This window comes from Ambystoma mexicanum, chromosome 12, assembly GCF_040938575.1.
Source record: "Ambystoma mexicanum isolate Mex_15411 chromosome 12, UKY_AmexF1_1, whole genome shotgun sequence".
Classification (NCBI taxonomy): domain Eukaryota; kingdom Metazoa; phylum Chordata; class Amphibia; order Caudata; family Ambystomatidae; genus Ambystoma; species Ambystoma mexicanum.
Genome location: NC_090936.1, coordinates 444,023,276 through 444,044,700, shown reverse-complemented (window position 1 = coordinate 444,044,700; position 21,425 = coordinate 444,023,276). Strand labels below are relative to the sequence as shown.

The 21,425-nt window shown below is 47.0% G+C and overlaps 1 protein-coding gene across 8 annotated transcripts in view; it reads right to left on the bottom strand.

Annotated features, from left to right (window-relative positions):
* CACNA1C (calcium voltage-gated channel subunit alpha1 C) overlaps positions 1-21,425 on the bottom strand; it is a 2,322,072-nt gene that overhangs the window by 1,386,209 nt on the left and 914,438 nt on the right. The window lies entirely within an intron of this gene.

Here is a 21,425-nt window from a genome sequence, read left to right as displayed (position 1 = left end):
AGCATTCACCAGACGTCTCGCAGCATCCCCTCCACCCCCTCACGGATGGATATTACGGAGTATTTTTAAAGTAAGTAGATTCACATTTTCCACCTTGGTGGGTGGCAATAAAGGCCGGCGCTGTGATGGCTGCTTTCCTTTCTTCTGATGCGCAGCTTCGGGGAGATTCATACATCATGTGTTTGGCACTAGCTCTTATTTTCGGCTATGTGCGAGGGTGGTGGGGCGAGGGGGGGTGCTGGAACGACCACATCTTTCCATATATGCACTCCAGGTTAATGCCATGTCCTGTTAAGCACAGAAAGGTCAATGTCCGTGTTTGGATGACCACTAACTCACAGGCCCTCAGCAAAATGGGCGAATGAAGTACTGTGACTGGAATTCTCACTATGAAAATAATACACCTGACGCTGGCGAGGGCTGATGGGAAGGGATTATTTCATGAATGGCACGTCCGAAGCAGGATTGCTGTGCCCTTGAGAGGCACAGAGAGGGAAAATGTGGGAGGGAGACGAGTGGGCATCCAATCGGTCTCCTCCTCCAGGGTAGAGGGCTTGTCATCTGCATTATTGGGCACAATGGCGACATGGCAGGGTATTTGTCAGTCTTAAAGGCTGAAATGATGAATTTTGCTTTATGAGATTGGACTAGCTGGCCTGACCTAGCTGGCCTGACCTAGCTGTCCTGACCTAGCTGGCCTGACCTAGCTTCTCCTGACCTAGCTGTCCTGACCTAGCTTCTCCTGACCTAGCTGTCCTGACCTAGCTGGCCTGACTTAGCTGTCCTGACCTAGCTGTCCTGACCTAGCTGTCCTGACCTAGCTGGCCTGACCTAGCTTCTCCTGACCTAGCTGTCCTGACCTAGCTTCTCCTGACCTAGCTGGCCTGACCTAGCTGGCCTGACTTAGCTGTCCTGACCTAGCTGTCCTGACCTAGCTGTCCTGACCTAGCTGTCCTGACCTAGCTGGCCTGACCTAGCTTCTCCTGACCTAGCTGTCCTGACCTAGCTGGCCTGACCTAGCTGGCCTGACCTAGCTTCTCCTGACCTAGCTTCTCCTGACCTAGCTTCTCCTGACCTAGCTGTCCTGACCTAGCTGGCCTAACCTTAGTTGTCCTGACCTAGCTGTCCTGACCTAGCTGGCCTAACCTTAGTTGTCCTGACCTAGCTGGCCTGACTTAGCTGGCCTAACCTTAGTGGATCTGACTTAGCTGTCCTGACCTAGCTGGCCTGACTTAGCTGGCCTGACTTAGCTGGCCTAACCTTAGTGGATCTGACTTAGCTGTCCTGACCTAGCTGTCCTGACCTAGCTGGCCTAACCTTAGCGGACCTGACCCAGCTGTCCTGACTTAGCTGTCCTGACTTAGCTGTCCTGAGTTAGCTGTCCGGACCTAGCTGGCCTGATTTATCTGTCCTGATTTAGCAGGCTCCCGGACACTCATAGAGCGGCACAGCTACTGGAACGACATGAGTTGCACTAACCCTGTTAAATCTTTGCCTCCTGCGCCCCTACGTGCAGATACTTAGCCTTGCGTGCCACGCCTGCATCTTGCGGCAGCAGGAGTTACTGCCAGGCCTTCTCATTTCTACCGTGCCAAGATCTGTGACGGCTCTTAATATAAGTGCATTCCTCATTAAAGCCCACGCGAGACATATGGAAGCCGCCGCAGCTCAGCTTCAGCAACGTATTGTTATCGCTGCTTTGCGGACGACTGAGGATGCAATGACCACCATGAATGACTTGGTAGCAGAAGATTCATATTATCTTTGGTGGCAGTTTTGCAGTCACATTAAAGGAATACCTGCTCCCTAAGGAGGAAAATGAACACTGTGACTGCCCACTGACCCAATGCATTCTCTTACGCCCCCCCCCCTAAATACCTCTTTCGGTTCCAAGCACTATTTCAGATTGCCCCAATAACAGTTCCCTGATTTCGGGCATTCATTATAAGCGCACATCTGTCCGCCCACTATTACTGACTCTGACCAATAGGCTGGTTGGATCCGGCAAGACTTCAGACTCTCTAGGGAATCCCTTTTCCAGCAATCCTATATACATCCTTCTTACCATTCCTTCATCTGGCCACACCCGTGGCGGCCATCTTAAACAGCTCCTTACCCCAGAGCCTTATCCGGCGGAAGTCAAAACTGAAAAAGTTACTTAGATGGAGAAGCCTTTTCTGGATCCACCTGATACTGGCAAATGCCACCCCAGTCTCGACTTGACCCGCTGGCTGAACTGTTGAAGCAAGCAGCCAACAGAAAGTGCACCCCCGCTCCACCTCCCGCCCCCACCCCCCCCCCCCCCGGCCCCCGCATCCCATTTAATTTCAAAAGCAATGAGAGGCTCTATGTCGATCAAGCAGGCCTCAGAAAAGGCAAAGCCCCGTAGTAGCACGTTCTGGAAGATCTTGGCCTGCTGGTGGACAGAGATGCTGTCAGCACAGCACTTTGGTGATTTTAGATGCGCCAGGGGCATTTAACCGTGACAACCATGAAACTAAGATATAGAAACTTGGTGAACTTGTTAAACACCTGGTGGTCCTCTTCGACTCCCACTGGACCTACAAGGAGCTCAACGGGTAAGTATTAGATTCTTTCATCTTTAAATGCATTCCTCCATGTTTAGAACATGCATCTAGTATCCAGACTTTCACTGCCTTAGTAAAGTCAAAGCTGGACTATGGCAATGGCATCTACTTTGGCATTCAAGTCCACCTGATTGACAGAATGCAATGACTGCAGAATGTGAGGTTTCAAGCCTTGCACTATGCTCACATTACAGCCAGCCTGCAGACACTTCACTGGTGTCTGTCAGGGAGCAAATCACCCTGGAGTCTCTGCGCGTTATCCACCATCCTCTCAGTGGAGAAGAGCCCCCCTGCTGTGGCAGCCGGTTACCCCAGTAGGTCCCTTCCAGATTGCTTCGCTGAGAAGGCAGAAACCTCTGGTAGTTCCTGAATTCTGACTCAAGTAGAGTAGCCTTTTCCCCACAGGCTTTGCCTTGTTGGGATTCTCTGTCTCTTGAGCTTCTTTCTGGCTGTTCCCTTGCTGGCCTGATAAGTGCTCCATTGAAGTCTTCCCTGAAATCTGGGCCAAGCAGCCAGTGTGATATCTTCCTCCCAATACAAACGACATCACATCCCATTCTCTTTATTTTGATTTCTAACATCTCTGCGTTCATGCATCATATGACAGTTCAGGTCTTGGGACTCACAAGGTCTCATGGGCCTCTTCTAGGCTCCTGATAAGTCTTTCTTCATGCACCCTATTTCATCAGGAATCCAGGAAGCTTACTAGCCTCCCCCATGTATCCACTTCATGTGTGCAAGTTCCTGGTCGTCCACACTTTACAGCCTTTACTCATGTTGCTTTTGTCTTTACATTCGCCGGTCCCAGCAGGCAGTTCCAATTCTTTGACTTCGTTCCCTTTGAATGCTGCTGGTTCCTTGATGGTTTTGCTTAACATAACAGTTCATATGGTGTTTCAGATTCTTGATGTAGTGGCTAATTCTACTGACTTTCACCATGTGTGTCCCAAAGTCCTCTTCCTTCTCCTAGAACGTAGTGGTCCTTAGGCACTTTGCCCAACATAAAATGCTCAAACATATTTTTATTAAACAACTTTATTCATTGTTACAGACAGACAGACACTGGGTTGAGCAAAGCCATTAACCGAAGGCACCAAGCTCAATTACATTACTAGCATATCAACACCAGCAAAACTTCGTTCACATGAGAACAGATTGCCACCCCCCCAGACTGTGACCACCCCACCCCATCCTATCTCAACCTACCCAGGCCTCACAGCAATGTTAAGTACATATAACGTTGTGGCTTATGTGGCTCAAAGTAGGCGTGCTGAACACAATTGATCAAGGGGAGCTATGTTGCAACATTGGATGTATATCTCCCCCCGGCTAGTGCTGTTCTTTTTTGCAAGCCCCGGGTGAAGTCCGGATTGCAAACAATAGGTGACAATGGGCCAAGACCCGGTGCCGTCGCCCATCTCTTGGTCGCTATGTTCCAACATGCAAGCATGTGTTTAGTAGAGGAGAAGAGGGCATGCCTAATGGTGTCCTACAAAGATGTCGTGAAAGGGAGCTGCTACTACGGTACTTGGATCGATAATTGTTCAAGTTGGGCCCACATTGGGGAATCTCCCTGCTGAGCCCATGAGAATACATGCAAAAGCTGGGCGGCTAAATTATATCTATAGACATCTTGGACTCCCAGGCCTCCTAGATGTTCCCTTTGCAAAAGAACCTTCTTCGCAATTCTAGGCTTACGTTGCTGCCAGATGAAGGCGAGGAGCTTCCCCTGCAGTGTGTGAAATTTCTGTATCAGGATGCTAGTCAGGAGGGCTGCAAAGTGATAACGATGTAGAGGGGTTATGGACATTTTGATTGCCATCACCCGCACCAGCCACAAGATTATTTGTTTGTCCCAACATTTCAAATTGGCCTCAATGCTGGTAAAGAGAGGGGATAATTGATGTCGTATGCATCTTTGCCTCTACCCGGAATCATGACCCCCGGGTACCTAATGCAATCTTGTTTCCAAGGGATTGCACACAATGCTGATAGGGCCTGAATTTCCCCCGGGGAAAGAGCTAGCGCTGGTCCTTGGGATTTCAAGTAGTTGACTTCAAACCCAGAGGCCTGACTGAAGCTGGTGAGTTCAGCCATTAGGCTGGCCACCAAGGTGTTGGCCTCTGTGACTGTAACCAAGGCATCATCAGCGTACAGGGAGATCTTATACTCCTGGCCCTGCACTGGGATCCCTCTGATGGCGTGGTTGTTTCGTACTCGGATCGCTAAAGGCTCCATTGATAGGGCAAAGAGGAGAGTGGAAAGAGGGAATCCCTGCCTGGTACCTCTGGCTACCCTCACTGGGTGGGGGATTTGGGGCGTGTAGAATTTCTATTCAACACTATCCAGGCTCCACAGCTTTTGGAAATGCCAACCTCTAATCTGGGGAACTCAGGTTTCAGCCTGGCCTATTCAGAAGCAGAGCTTTATCGGGACAATTCATGATCATCGCTCTCCCCGTACCTTTCAGGGTCGGATATCTCCCATTGTCATTCAGGATTACAACTCTCTTCTCTTTCCAGCTCTGCCTCTTTTGGATCTGCCGTGGTCACATGGTGTCAGTCAGAGGACCACGAACAGGGAAAAAGTTAATTTTCTCCATGCAAATCTCCCAGCTGTTGTAAATCGTCAATTAATACAAGCCCTGAAATACAACAGAGGAATAAAGCGTTCATATCGGAGAGGGTTTAGTTTCGGCTGAATGGGGGATATGATGCTTTTCATTTAAAGATTAGGAGTTGGCACTTCAACGTTACTATTATGGTATAAACGTTAATGCCTCAATTGCTTCAGCCACTAAAAAAGAAAAGGTTGTGGTAGGGAGGAGTTTGAGGGGGGAGGCCCTTTTAAAACAAAAATGGTGAACCTATCGAGAAAAAGTGCATGAACAAAGTGTACAGGAATAAACGAGAAACGAAAAATAAACATAGAACCATATCCACACATAACACAGTACAAGAAAACTGAACCTAGCCTACCTAGGGGAATCTGACAAGGGTGTTCCCTTTGAATTTGCTATTTCAGAAGATTCGTGGTTCAACCACTTTTCTGCACTTTACAAAGAGGACAGAATGGATTATTGGAGAACAACGAGCCCGGTGGACACATCTTTACCCCTCTGCCCACATTATGAGGAATATTTAGTATTCACTCTCATAGAAGTAGCTGACCCTGTAACATCTGTGAGAAACCTGAAGGTATTCTCCTACCTACTCCCCCGGGATCTTCCATTCAGGTGGCCTGGGAAGGGCAATCCATCGCCTTTGGATCCCGACCCTGGGGATGGATAAGAGAGGGAGGATCACCTGAGTGGGGGGGTCGCAAGGGATTGGGTGGAGAATGCCTAGAGGCGAGACATGGTATTCCCCCTTTCCCAAGTGTACATCAGTACACTCTCCCTCAGCCTTTATGGGGTATTTTCTCCCCATTTCCAACATGTACTGGGACGAGGAAGAGGGAACTGGGAGTTACAGAGATTGCCCATGTGAAAAGTACTGTGAAGAGGAAGATGCATGGAGAGGACTACATTCTACCACTAACACGTCCCCTTAAAAGAGGCAGGCAGGGTCAGGCACTTGACACCAACCATACACACCTGACTCCAATTGACCCTCAGTTAAGGTATAACAGGTGGAGCTCTGCCAGAGGGAAGGAGCGAGCTGGGGTTGCTGGATGTATTGTGGAAGCCAGGGAACAGGAGGCTGCAGCTGGAGCAGGACAGTGGATCTGGAGGAGAACGGGACGCCAGGAGGCTGACCCGGTGTGTCAGAGGGGTTGCAGTGTAGCGAGGGAGCTGTTTTTCCATGGAGCCGGATTGGGGAAAGCTGTCACCTGTTGGCCGTATCCAGGCCAGTGCTCGTTCCCCTGGGACATGTGCAGTTCCCAGGGGTGTCTGAGGGGCAGGTGGCGAGACCCTGACCTGACACATCCCGAGGAAAATGCCCACCAGTGCCAGCAATAAAGGAGGAAAACAACGCTGCGGCAACTGTACACACGGAGGATATCTATGAGGGGTGATAGATTTAACATAGATAACTCATCATTTGAGAATAGAAGGCTAAATATGGATTCAAAATAACAAAACAACAAACATCTAGCCAACAGACTCAAAAACGCAGTTACATCAGTGCAGGTAGAAAATAGTAGTGATGAATGTTGCGTTCAATCGGTGCATCTATAGATTCAACTCATCTTACGGACCAAAAACGATGTGCTCGTCAGTTAGGTCCATGAGTTAGCTCACTGACACCGGTGGCTTACTTTCGAGTGACAGAGTTGAAGTCTTTCTGATGTGTAGAAATCGAGTTTGATTACATTGGGTTATAGATTTTACAGCGTGGATATGATATGATATGATGAGTCATTTATAACGCGCCTGTACACAAGTGTTTCTAGGCGTAACAAGACAAGGAAGGGAGACAGAGGGAGGACAAAACAAACGATCTTGCTAGGCCTTGTTTCACTCATATTGTGCAAGTGCCGGGGGATGGGAGAGCGGAAGTGCCAAGAGAGAGGGAAGGGGGAAGTGCAATCAGGGCAGCATTGCTCTGAGTAATTGCAGCCAGGGTAGCGCGGCTCTGGGTAAGTGCAAGGAAGCAGGGGACTGTAGGGTTACAGATACAACCCCTAAGGGTGCAGTAGGGACGAAGGCAGTGCAGGTGCTTACAGGTCATGGAGGAGCCTGGTGCCCATTGAGGTTCTGAGGCAACCAGTCAGTGTAGCAGACAGGTAGGTCAGCAAGGGAGAGAAAGCGGAAGCGAAAAGGAAGGTCTTGAGGGAAAGTGCAGCGGTAGCAAAAGATATGTACAAAATACCACGAGTTATGGTGCATGCGAACGAGGAGGTCTCGGGAAAGTGTTGCTTCTGTCAATTCTGTAAATCAACACTTCTTAAGGGGTTCTTGGACCACAAAAATAACAACCCTGTAGCCGTAGAAAAACCACCAGATTGAGAGGGTCTCCAGTTTTACTGGTGATGTATTCATGGGCTGCGTGTTTGCTGGGGCTCATCAATTAGTTTGACCACTTGTATACAAAGCACTTCAGCAGATTGGAAGTTCATGAATGAGGCGTCCCGGACAAAACAGGGCCGTGGGCTGCTTGTGCTCCTGTGCGGAGGGGGCCTAGGAGGTTGGTCGGGACTGCCCCCAAGACTGATTTACATGGGACCAATCCCATTGTGTAATTGCTAGGATGTGCTGAAAATCTGTAGCACAGACTGTTGCCCATAGAAAAGGCACTATGATTAACTCCAAACCGTCCATCCATCACTTCTTTAGGTGGTCTCGCTAAGCGAGGGTGTGCCCAGATGTGGCCAGTGAGGTCACTGCACCATGAGTAACCAAGCTGTGCCTCACTGATGAGGCCCGGCAAGCCTGAAAGAGCAGGGATCCATGCACTCCTGTGCAGAGGGGACACTGTCGAGCAGTTTGCTCTGGACGGGTCCCATTGGTGGCCGGACCAAGCCTGCTACATCTGGGTAGTGCACGTCTGTGATGGAACAGACAGCATACAACAAGAGCAATACTATGAAAGGCTCCAGAGCAATGCCAATGGACATCATTAATTCAAAACCTTACATCCATCCGTTTTGTTTTTTGTCAAATGAAGAACATTTTGCTGACAAAAAGCATCGATTATATTAATGTCTATAAATGTGTATTTTAAAAAACGTGGAAGCAGTGGGGTGTTAGTGCTAAAGAAAGACGGTACATTTAGAGCCCAGCTGTGGCGTGTGTGTGTGTGTGTGTACTGTAGTCATGCATGTGCAGAAAATGGCTGGGCTTTGCCCTCCCCCTTATGCGCCATGAAATGTCACATTTCTGTGTAAGCCATTCTCTGTGCAGACGGCCAGTGCCAAGGCTTGCCAACCATCATAGCTGCTTTCAGGAATGCTGTTGGAAGCCATCCCATGCGCAATGGCCTGGAACCCGGAAATCATTCTCAACTAACACAGAGGGTGCTGTCAGATGGGAGCCAATCATATATTCGAGCGAGATGGGAGGAGTAGCTCCACGAATGGGTGGGTAGCGCATGCCTAGCCACCCTGCACCGGGGAGTGGAGCAGGCAGGTCACAACAGCCAGGTGTGCATGGCACAACACAAGCTCATCCAGAATACTGACCACCATAGGAGCCAATCAGAATGCCATGAGTAAGTCCGCATGCCAGCGAAGCTGAGTGCACCTCAGCTTGCCGCGTGGCACGCAGCCCGCTGCAGAACACACCAGGGTAAAGAAGCGCTGCAGAGAACACACTAGTGGCAAGGGAGCAGGGGGTGCTCAATGCTCTGACCTGGGCTAATAAGGCAGTTGGGTTCCAAGAGAAGACGACAAGTCCAGTCACACAGTGCAGGGTGCTGAGCTGGCAGAGAAGATGCCCGAAGCCTGCGGGCCATGGTGCAGAACTCCAGCTGCCGCAGCCCCGCCTTATTTATTTATTTTGGGAAAGGCATTTTTGAGATTCAGCACATTATTCATTTTTTTTTCATATCAGGCTTTTGTGTAGCTTTTGTATGGCACTCACACTAATTTGCAGCCACTCCCCAGAGCTTGTGTGGGCAGGTGAGGGAAAAAGAACTTGAGGTCGGTACATAGGCGTCCAAGTGCCGGGTGTCAAATGAAGGGTCCTAGCTGCAGGTCATCGACCTGGGACGATTGAGGTAAGAAAGAGTAAGACACACGTGTCAATTGCACAGAGGCCATTCAGTGAGTGCTAAGGGCCTATGAATAGTTATTATTTCAAAAATATACGCTGTTATCTCTATCAAGTTCAGTCCGACTGAATGTGTGAATGCTACATTTAGCCGGTGGCTAGAACATTCTCTGCACAGCAACCCAGTGAGCTCAGCGAACCAGTCATGTATGACCTGACAACATTCATACACATGGATGTGCTTTCCTGTCCGAGCTGTATTTTGCGGCCTTGTAGAAGTATGTCAATCCTTGTGTTCCCATCATCTCCTAAAATACGACACATTGCTTTGGGAAATACTGGCCAAGAGCACACGGCTCTGTCACTTGCACATTGAAGACATCTCAGGTTGGCCCATGTGAGATGCCCCGAGAGTCCTGGCTTTTAGGCTCCCATCGGATTGCATTCTGGTACCCGCAGGACTGTGTTTTATAATGGCAAAATAAAACCACAAATAATGTACACAAATACTGAATGATGTGCGCTAACAAGCCAGAATTTGGCAAACATCGATGGTTTACCCAGGGCAACTAAAGATGCAAATAGGAAATGTACAGAGTGAAGCACCCAAATTTGCAACTAGAAAACCTGTGCTCAGAGTCAAACTTTTCCACTTGATCAATCCTTGTGATCCTGAGCAAATTCTTCTCCCTACCAGGATCTTATTTTCTTTGACTCCTAAAATTGGAATCACTTAGAAGTGAATCTGGAAGCGTGAACTACACAAGAAGCCTCACTCAGACTTGGCTCAATGAACTGTGGCGCTTGCTGCATATAACAATTGTAATAATATTGATTGTTTATGTAGTGAATTGTCCCTTAGCTTGTCATTGCCCATGGCACCACCCATCAGCCAAATCGCATTGGCCAACGGATCAGCATTTGATACACAGTTTGTGGGAGGGTGGTGCTGGAAAAGACACTCATTTCAGGCATTGGGGCTCCTTGCCTAATCCCAAAGCTTGCCACGTTCCACGAATGCCTTCACTTGCTATACTCCCCTACCCCCACCCAAGACATGCTGCTCCCACATTTGCCTGCTAGGGAATTGGGGAGCCCACCACCCCCTTTGCTTAAACCTAGTAGCAACCCTGTTTCTTGCTTGCCCTCTACTTCCCAGACAAGAGGGCGCAAGCCAACTCAATGTTACTCATTGCATTGGCCTCAGGAGGACGATATGATTTGCCAGCACATGCACGATGCAAACCTGTGACCCACAACTTGCACACAGTTCACTGCAGGAGGTGCATCAACCAACTGAGGTCTCTTACAAATGATATCCACATGATCTATTCTGTGCATTTCCCTTCTCAAGGATAGGGGAAAATAAGGGTTCATATATGGGAAATGTAATTCATATATGGGAAATGTAATTCATATATGGGAAATGTAATTCTGGAGGGAAAGAAAAATACAATCAAAACGAATGTAACTGGGGTTTGTCTCGCGCACCTTCTTCAATTTGAGAGGGTTATTCGCCCTACAAAAAGATGGATGCACGGCATTGAGTAAATCCTGACCACAGTCATTGCCCTGGGCAGCATTATATTCCATTGTTTGTTTTTCTGTTTCCCTATTGCAGGAAAGAAGCAGCCTGTTGCAAAGCAGTCCATAGTCTGCCACCAATGTGTGGCAAGGAATTTTGCCCAGTACAAGGCTAGTTGTTATGACCATTTCAAACCTTTTGTCCATCAATGTTTAGCTTTGGTGGAAAGGAGAAAGTCATTGATAAACAATTCACCCCAGTAAATATAAAAGTTGGCACCACTGGCCCTGACAAGGGGTAAGTGGTTCACTCACCACCTGGATCTATTTGAAGAGTACCTTTAAATTGGATTATAATAAGATTGATTAGATGTGATAGGAATCTGTCATGAAGCACTACACAAAGAACTCCTGTTTTATTACTATTAGGGGTTTCATCATTATTATTATTAATACATTGCTTGTGACAGCGGGGGCAGGTGTGAACTCAATGGCTTACGCCAACAGCTTATTTATTTAACAATTGATTGAGACAATCCACAAGAAAACTGTGTTGCTTCAGAGCATCAAGAAACATATTCTGGGGAAGGACTGGAAAAGGGGAGAGAGGGAAAAACACGGCAATAACCCAAATCAGACATGTATTGTGAGAAACCTGAACATACTTTCACATCTACTCCTCAGGGATCTTCTGTTCAGGTGGCCTGGGAAGGGCCATCGCTTTTGGATACCGACCCTGGGGGTGGACAAGCGAGGTGGAGGGTCCTTGGGGATTGGAGAGTGTAGACCCGACGACTAGACATGGTATCCCCCCTTCACTAACACTGACCTACATGACCCTCCCTCAGTCTTCATGGGATATTGTCAATCTTATCCCATGTTTCCCTGTAGTTTCCTACCAAGTACTGAGACGAGGAAGAAACACCTAAGAGTAGCGCACACTTCCTATTGAAAACATCACTCTAATACTGGGACGAATAGGGGCCTGGATACATCCAGTAATGAAGATCAGGCATGTCACACTAACAAGCTTATACAAGGTCAGGCAGTTGAGCCTAAACTACTTCACCTGCAACCTGTTAAGGATGGTAAAGCATATAAAAGGTGGAGCCCACGATCGTATGGCAGGAGGAGGCAAAGGAGAGAGGAGAGAATCTGCCGTGCTGGAGGACAAGGAAGCTGAGACGCCGGCAACAATCCCGGCAGACCTGCCAGAGACTGGGCAGAACCGGGAACCCTTTCATGGGAAGGTGGGCAGCATGTGCTGCCGTATAGCAGATGTGGAGCAGAGCACAGCAGCTGGTGTGCGGTGCGCCGTGCCCGGCAAACTGGCGGTTTGTTTTGCCGTTCGGGAGAGCCGCCGGGAGGAGCAGCAAGGAGCCGGTAAGTGTCAGAAGACACTGGGGAAACTGGAGCGTTCTGAAGGGACTGGAAATAAGTAACGGTCCATGAACACAAGTAAACACTGCATTTATGGAATGCCTAACTGAAAGAAATGTGTTATTTGAGTGAGCACAAGTAAATGCTACATCTATTGAATAACAAACAGAAAGAAAGGTGCTATTTGAGTAAGCACAAGTCAATGCTGCATATATTGGATAGCAAACTACAATGTGCTTAATGGTAAATGAGCACTTTAAGTCAAATAGACATATCAAATGACGCACTGCCAGTAAAACGCAATATGAACAGAACTAAAGATCTATGTTGAAATTGAAGAGTTATTTTGACTATCACTAAGCAACAGCTTTGGATAGATGAATGATTGCGCAACCTGTGATGGGTGAACTGTGCGGTCTGACAACTGTGCCTAGGCCAGAAAGTCTTCTAATGTGAAAGTTACAAGCACTAAGCATCAAGATAAAGATAAAGTATAGGGTTAGCGGTTGCGTGACCTGTGATGGGTGGAGCATGTGGGCTGACAACTGCGGCTAGACCAGGAAACCCTGAATGGTGATAAAGCTGCAAAGACGTGTGAAACAATTGCTGAAGCAAACCTAAAGGTGGGTCAAAGGGACCCATTGTTTTCTTTTTGAACTTTGAGTAGATGAAACCAGCGTGAGTGTTATTTAAAGTCTTGGAGAAGGGAACCCTGAGAATCAAACAACTGGAGAACGCTGTCTTGAGGAAGGGAGTTCCAGGGCCTCAGTTTTGTGTGTACTGTGATCCATTTGAACTTGGGGAAGGTAATTCCAGAACTTGACCAAACACTATTGAAGTGAATCTCTATTGGAACTGTATTGAACTTGAAATAGGGAAATCAAGAAGAACTCAAGCTGAAATTAGCTTAACCTTTACTTTTGAACACTTATATTGTGATGAGACGATCCCCCCACCATGTTTAGTTATAGTTGTGAGGGCAAGCATAGGTTTTGACAGAGACGCATTCTCAGTGTTGTACTTGCAAACACAGACTTTCCTTACTTTCTTTAGGTAGGGAAAATCCCACCATAGCATACAGCAAGTTAGGTGCTACACCCTCCTGATCATTAATACAGTTTTGTTTGAAACCGTACATCTGTTGTCTATGTCATCTCTCCTGATACCATGCCTTCCTCACATAATGTTGCATTCCACGCATTGCAACACCCCAAAAAAAGGTTAATGATTGAGTTTGGTAAAGGCCCACCAGGCTTTGAAGGCTAGCGGAGTAACATTGTTTTCAATGCCTTTCTGTATTTTAAGTGCTCGGTCCCAGCGTGAGCTTCACGGTGCAGGTCCTTTATATACAATCCTTTGCCACTTTAGCTTTTCGTCCCATACATAGACAGGCTCCATAGGTTCAGAGATGCAGAGCAGATGTTTTTTGGGGGGCACAATGTGAGATCCTTTTGAAGATGTAGGACAGATGCCCCAGTAGGCTCTTCAGTTGATGCAAAGAGTTCAAAAGGCTGCACTATGCTGGAGGGGCCAGGGGAGGGTGGGGAGTGTAATGCTTTAAGGCCTGGGCAATGTGATCTTGGTTTGAAGTCTAGGGCAAACCTGCTCTCTTATGGATCAGGTGTCGTTTTACACAGTCATCCATAAGTAGACCAGTGTGAATGCTGTCAGAGTAATCAATGTTTTTCTAGCACAAATGCATGGAGAGCTTCCAGTTCATGTGGAAAATCAAGGACTGGTACGATTTATTTTGAGTAAGTGTAATTGTTAATGGTGTTTGCTGGGTACTGCTGTGATCCGAGATATGAAGGATTGGTCGGAATCAAAGCTTCTCCCGAGCTTTCAGGTATTTGCCCCCTGGGGTGGGCTACGATCCAGAAAAGATAGCCAAATGAGGGGCATATGTGTGACACAATTTGAGCCGCATGGTATGAGTTTAGCTTTTAGGCCGAGGCTGCAGTTCCATCATTCATTCCTGGATAGATTCAGGGAATTTGACTAGTTTGGATTGGTTTCTGCTGACCTTGCCCAGGTGGGTCATTAGTTTGGAATAGTCTGTATATATCGCTGGAGAGGCATGGTAAATATTTGAATCAAGGATGCCATCTTTAAAAGGCCAATGAGATTAGGAGAAACTAGGGTTTGCTATAGGGTAAGTAGAGGTCATCCGAAAGCAACTACATAATATTTTTAGTTTCATTTTGTCTCTCTGACTCTACTGGGCATGTATGGCGGTCCTACTGGTTGTTAGGTTAATTAGATCATCTGTGTAGTTTTTGGAATATTTTTCATCCTATTGTATACTTTTATATCAGGAAGTTTAAGAATTCTTGGCTAGGTCGGTCAGGTCTAACAAGACGACATTTTAGTTTCACTTCAAATTATATAAAATAGACAAATGTTTGCTTTCCAAGGTTTTTCTGTAAGGTCGCGTCTCAGACGGTTAGTGGTAAAGCCAAGAAAAAAATTGCTCAAAAATTATTCAAGAAAAGGAAAAAAGACAGAGAATGAGACTGTGCCCAGTTTTAAGAAAATAATATTTAATGCGTTGAGGTGCCCTTTGTGATGTCACGTGTTTCGGTCCCTTAATAGACCTTTCTCAAATCAGGGCTCTTATTCTTTTTCGCGGGCGCGCGATTATACGCAATTCATGCAGTTTGAGGGATCGTACCCGTTAATGGAAGCGGATATTCTCTGCAAAAGCTAAAATAATAGGGACAGTTCAAAGAATAAGAGCCCTGATTTGTGAAAGGTCTATTAAGGGACCGAAACACGTGTCATCACAAAGGGCACCCCAATGCATTAAATATTATTTTCTTAAAACTGGGCGCAGTCTCATTCTCAGTCTTTTTTCCTTTTCTTGAATACTTTTATATCAGTGTGCTCCTTCAACCCTACTGGACATGTCCATTGGCCCTCCTGGATGTTTGGTATGGTAGATAATCGTGTGCTTTCGCAGAATATGTCTTATTCCGCAGTATATTTGTCATTTCATTCCTACTGTGCTTTTATGGTGGCCCTCCTTCTCGTTTGCTATGGCAAATGATCCTGTGCATTCTGCACAGTATCTGTCCTTCTGTGGAACATTTTTCATGTAATGGTGTCCCTCTGACCTGTTGTGCATGTGCAGCGGCCATAGCAAGTGTTTAGTGTGGCAGATCATCTTGTGTATTTTGTGGAATATTTTTGCAACATTGGGCTTCATTGCAAGGGTGCCGGTCTGGATACAACGGTACCGGTAAGCTTACTGGTACCGTTGTATCCGGACCGGCAAAATCTGAGTTGTGCTCGCTGGTGCCTTTCATTCCGCCAGATCTTCCCTGGGGAATGAAAGGCACATGCGTGCACAGGAAGCCCGTAGCACCGGCCCCGTTACAAACTGTGCCGGTGCTACAGGCATTCTCATTCCCATTTGAGCCCTATGTGGCTCAAATGGGAATGGGGATATACTGGCACCAGCACCCGCGAAAGGGCAATTACCGGGTCCGGCGGGGCCAGAATACTCCGGTAATTGCCCATTCGCGGGTGCCGGATTTTCATGTCGGTTTGGAGGTAGCCTTGCCGGTAAAACCTGCAAGTTTACCTCCAACCTCGTAATGAGGCCCATAGTTTTCATTTATTGTTTGTCCCGCTGAGCCTGTGTTGCTTGACTGAATAGGTCTCTGTCTTGGGGCTGCCGATGATTTTTAGTGTTTTGCAGTATATTTTAATTTTGTTCGTCCTTCTGAGCATATCCAGAGATGTCAACATTGCCCCTAAATATTGGCTCTAAAAAATGAAAATGTTGAGTATGGCCATGCCCTACTTCAGCCTTAGGTTGTATTCTAAATAGTGCATATTCTAGCTTATATGAAAAGCTCTCCTCAATCACTTTCTGTAGAAGAGTTGATGACGCGCAGATCCATTTGGCATGAGTGCTCAGATTTGGACAGAGCAGTGGCCTGCCAAATGTAATGCACCTTCATTCATGAGAAGAATTGGTACAGAGGGAAGCATGTTAGCATTTTCCTATGTTAAGTTTGATGTAACCTTAATTATACTACCCCCATTGTGGCAGAACATCATATATATGTGTGAACTTAGATGGCCACAATGGTGGCCACAGTCTCGAATCCTGGAGGTAATTTATCTGTCAAGGTCAACTGACTTTTTTAATTTAAACCACATGTCCAACTCTTTGAGATCTTAGCACTGTGTGAAACAGAAGGTATTATTAATATGATTGCCGACCCGTACAGCCATCAGGGACAGAACTGGTGTCAGGAAAGATGTTCAGAATGATCCCTGAAGGATGAATCGCCACGGTATTGGTGGAAGTGGACGCGGAAAAGGGAGATGGGAACTCTTTCCAACGCCGCCTTAGTACGCTTGTATTTTTTTTTTAAACCAACGGCCCTACAAATCACACTGACACAGAATAAATTAGCCTGACATTAATGTGTTCCGGAGGCAGTCCCATTTACAGAACTCATAATGGCAAATATTGATTTTTTAAAAAAAAATACAGAATCCATTTTTAGTTTTTAATCCAATGATATTTCAGTTGTAGGCCCCTGGGGTGACAGTCGCATTTTCAAAGCCCTACTATACAAGAGTCTAAAAAGGCCCATACCTGCACATCCGCCTGGGTTCCTGGTGGCAGAGACAGCACAGGCTACAATAAAAAGGATAACGACTAAATGAGATTCTTTACATAATGAGAGTGTTAGAGTTTTAAATAAACCTTTACCCCTCTTCACTTCTTATCTGATGCCACACAGTGGGATTCAATGTCATTTACTGGCGGTGGGTGAACTTATTCGGCAGAACTCAGAATCAATGAATTTTTAGGGGTTTCACATGTTGTGATTCTCTAAATATCTGGGCGATTAAGGCACATATGGGCCAATCCAATGAATCGAGGTGCGTTTGCTAGACAGCCAGTGCCGTGTCCCCAAACTCTTTTGACTTGGGTGGCCCAAGTGGGGCACTGACCTATGCAGGGGTGCAAAAAAGGTAGCAGGCGCCCCTCTCTCAAAAGAACATCGCATGATAACCTGTTCAGTGGTTTTTAACCACTTTGAGAGTTCGCAGCCATCTGCTTTTTGCTCACTGTACCTTTCACAGATGGGAAATATCCATTTGCATATCAGTCTTTGTCCCGCCCACATGGGCAGTCCAGCACCGAAATGCTAGGCAATGTTCCTGTGAACAAGAGCACCAACAGCAACCCCAAACATGTGTTTCAGCCTTGTTGGGCCTCATCAGTGAGGTGAAGCTGTGCCTCTCTGAGCACAGTGAGCAGGGAGCCCACGTATGGGTTCCCCCAGGCAAGCTTTATCCCCGCTCATGCTCCAGTTCATTAGGTGGAGTGACGGCATGGTATGGTGTGGTAATGTTTATTTATATAGTGCCTATTCACAGAAAAGTGTTTGAAAGCATTCACGGAGGGGGGGGGGGGGCACATGGGGAAAAAACAACAGTCCCTCAGAGCCCTTGAAATTCGGAGGCGATAAATAGTCTGCACAGGCAGAATAAGTGAATAGTGTCTTGGGAGGATAGCTCTGGGGCAACGTGCTCGCCTTGGAAGCAAGACGACACCGAGCACCACGGGTTCGATCCCCAGGTCCGCACTTAAGGGCGTTATAAATAACCTATCATCATCATTTAACAGTTGAGGCCCTGTAAAATGATGTGTTTGTTTCAATGGAGCTAAGGGAAGCTACTCCAACCAGTGTCTAATATACTAACACCAGTGTGCAGAGCATGGTTTCTAAATCTGCTGCACAGACAACCCTTGTATTAAATCCAAGGGAAGCTTTCACCTTCCTAGAGATGTGCCTTTATTGCATTGTAGTTTGTATAGCGCCAATTTTACCATTATTATAGTTTTAATGCACTGATAGTGGAAACGCCTTCGGAGGACCGAAGTCTGGAGTGCTGGAGGTCTTGGGGCACAATTATGATGCACGTGTGCATTTGGCCGAAAAGGCTGAGCATGGCTGGCCAGGCTCAGCTAGAAAAAGCTACACATGTACTTCAGGAACGTGAATGGGTGCTGAGAAGGATAGGGGTGGCGTCAGTGCTAGTGACTCGTTATGTGTTCAGCGTGCATGAATTTGGAAATCCGGGCCCTCTTTCACTGGCGGAAGCTGTAAGGCAGGCTGTACCTACAGCCAGGGTCCAAATGAGTTCTTCTTGTTACTCCCTGCAAAGTCTTCACTTCAGATGATCTGCCCAAAAGAGGACCCAGCCCTCTTTTAAATCCAAATGGGACCCAGTGATTGGTGTAGGCTATGAATACCTCAATGAAGCAATCCTGGATCCCCACCAGCAATCTCCTGTAAGCATGATGTCATAACCAGAGAGATTTGCAACATAAAAGGTAAAGAGGTGAACATATGTAATACTAAGTCCCACCCTCTAGATAATGGAGCTCTCTGAGGTTCCTGATTAAAGAGGCAGGTCCCCCTTGAAGCTGCGGCAAGAACAAATGTTCTGTCTCTGTCAATCAACATACTCATACCTTCTGAATGGGACCCCTGCGGGGGTTACCGGCTGTAAACACATAATCCCAGACATGAAAGGTCACTTCCCTTGATACTGAGAGGCATGAGCTGGCTTCAGGTTGACACAGTGCGTTTCAAAGGTTGTTGGGGTTTTCTTGTCCTTTGTTAGTCCTGCAACCAGGTCTCCCGTGGGCCTGCTTGAATTAACTCTGAAAATGTACGCAAAGTTACCACCAGCAGAGCTAACAAAGGACAGGGCAGATCCATGGAGTCTTTGTTAAATAGGCTGGCCATGGCAGGAGTCAAGGTTTTGCCTTCCCCCTTCTGAGATGCCTCGATGTATTCTTGGCTGTCAAATCGAACTAAATATGACAGGTGGGACGGTGCCTGTAGGCTGTGTCAACCCAGAGTACACAGGTCTATGTATATGTCGTGCAGTGAGCATAGGTAAATGTGTGCGGATTAGCCCCACACATTTTCCGGAGGTTGATCTATCATCATTCAATTTCATTTAAAATTTCAAAAAAGCCCAGTGGCGTGCACAACCACCATGTGGCTGGTCGAATTCCTCACAGCATATCTCCGGAGTAGTCCCTTACAAATTCAAAGACAACGGCAAAACCACATGCCATGCTTCCATGCTTTTGATCAATGTTTTCAAGATAATTATGAGAGTCCCTTTCAATTGTCCTAATGTTTACCCCTTCATCCTATATTGTAAAGGGATTACTCATAGTGTAATAACATAGCCGGCCTGGGCAAGAAACCCACACTGGATCATGAAAGCAAGATGGCATCGCGATCGCTTTGCCTACAGTGAGCTGCACCATTCACAAAACCTTTACACCTACGACTCTTGGGGCTAACTTCCCCTGATGACATTTCATTAACGGTTTTTATGGTGGCGATCTAAAACTCACCAACAAAGGGGAATCTAGCAGAAAGGAGATAGACTAAAATGCCAGGACGAGAGCCACAATTGGCTGTGTCCACTGTGGAGGTCCTTGCACAGAAGTGAGGCGACTTTGCCAAACCGCTGGTTGCCAGTCTTGACAATGTCTACGATGGCCATTCCATAACCTAAGGCGACAGGACTGGGAAATACGGGCGTGTCTTTTGCACAGTTTTTACAATTAGGGGGATCATAGGTTATTGACTGTGTGGATCATCCTAATTTAGCATAATTCTGCTAGATCTAGCATCTAGCATAATGTTGTTTATCATAAGCACGTGTCGTCACTGTTAATGGCAGGCAGTTGTGTTTCATGCTGGGCTCATTGGCCCACCAAATTGTAAAATTCTCAGGTTAACACAGTACCCAACAAACATGCATTCCCTCTCCAATTCATCACATTCAAAGGATGCTTGTACAGATTCAGGGTGGATGTGCTGAAAGGCTCTCTGGCGCTCACCATTTAGTGTGCTGTCAAGCTGAAACATAGGCATATATAAGATCTGCTATGAGAATAGCTACTTTACAATGTCAATATAGGAATACCCTTGAAAGTCTAACTTTGCCATGTGGGCATAGGATTGAAAGGCTCATCTTAATATGGCTTGGTTAGGTACTATGGAAGGATAGCCTGGTTGGTGTGTTTTAACACCGAGCATCGTTCGGCTCAATGGACCCACAGGCTCCCTTAATACCACATTCTGCAGTTCTCCGCAAGGACCACTGATCCTTCAACAGAATCTGCCTCATTTTAGAAAAGCACAAAGCGGGTCTAAAATGGGGCAGATCTCTCCCACGCACCATTAGACCTAGACCTGTAATGTTCGTTCAACATGGACAGCGCATATGGCAGGGGCATGGTTGACGCAGTTCTGGCTGCTCTGGTTCATTTCATGCTGAGGACAGAGACTGCCGGTGGCTATGGCTGTTCCCATTGTACAGTGAGTGTTCTATAAAGGCTGTCTACCGCCTGGCTAACCATGGCCGTGTAATGTGTAATACTGCCATGTGTGTCAGTGCTGGGGGAAGAGGAGGTTTCTGGCAAGCCTGGTGAGATACACATGGACTGCTTTTACTGGACCATTGATTTGGGGGATGTGAAAACTGCCCATCAAACACCACCTCTCGGCCCCCGGCCCTTACCTAGAGGGTATTTTTATGCCATTTGGTCAGAGGATGTTTATGCCAAGTGCTTGCTTGGGTGTTGTTAATCCCAGAGATCCTGGCTTCTGAAAATAGGGGCAAATGTGTTGGGGACAGGGCCGGAAAGAGGGTTGCTCCCTGTACCCCAACCCATGCCTCCTGAACACACACATTTCACCTCGACTGTGTCCCTTTTACATTCTCTCATCATCATTACCTGTGCTCTCTACTCTGAAGATAAGGCACTCATCCACGTTCACACCTGGGGGTCCAAACTCCACCAATCGCAAAGAACCTCATGATCTACCTTTCAAGGGAAGCTGACAGGCCTCACAGAATGAGCAATGTTTGCTTCTCCCAAACAACAAAGTGAGTAATTGTTCACTTACATCAGCAAAAACAGATGTGCCCCCCAGGCCCGGAAGAGACATGACCAGAAGCTCACTTCCAGGAAATGTCCACTCTAGCACTTTAACACTGAATGGGAAGTTCAAGATTCTGCAGAAAATATCTGGGTCATTTCACTCTGGGCAAGTGAAGAAAGTGTGTATACTGCACATCTACTGGGTACCCAATTGGTGTGCACGTGCAGTAACCCTGACACGGTGTCCTTCGGTTTGGAGCTGAGACTACATGCACTAGGCTATTATGCAAGTCTATGCAAAAAGGACAAGCATACTCGTCCTTGGCACTTAAGG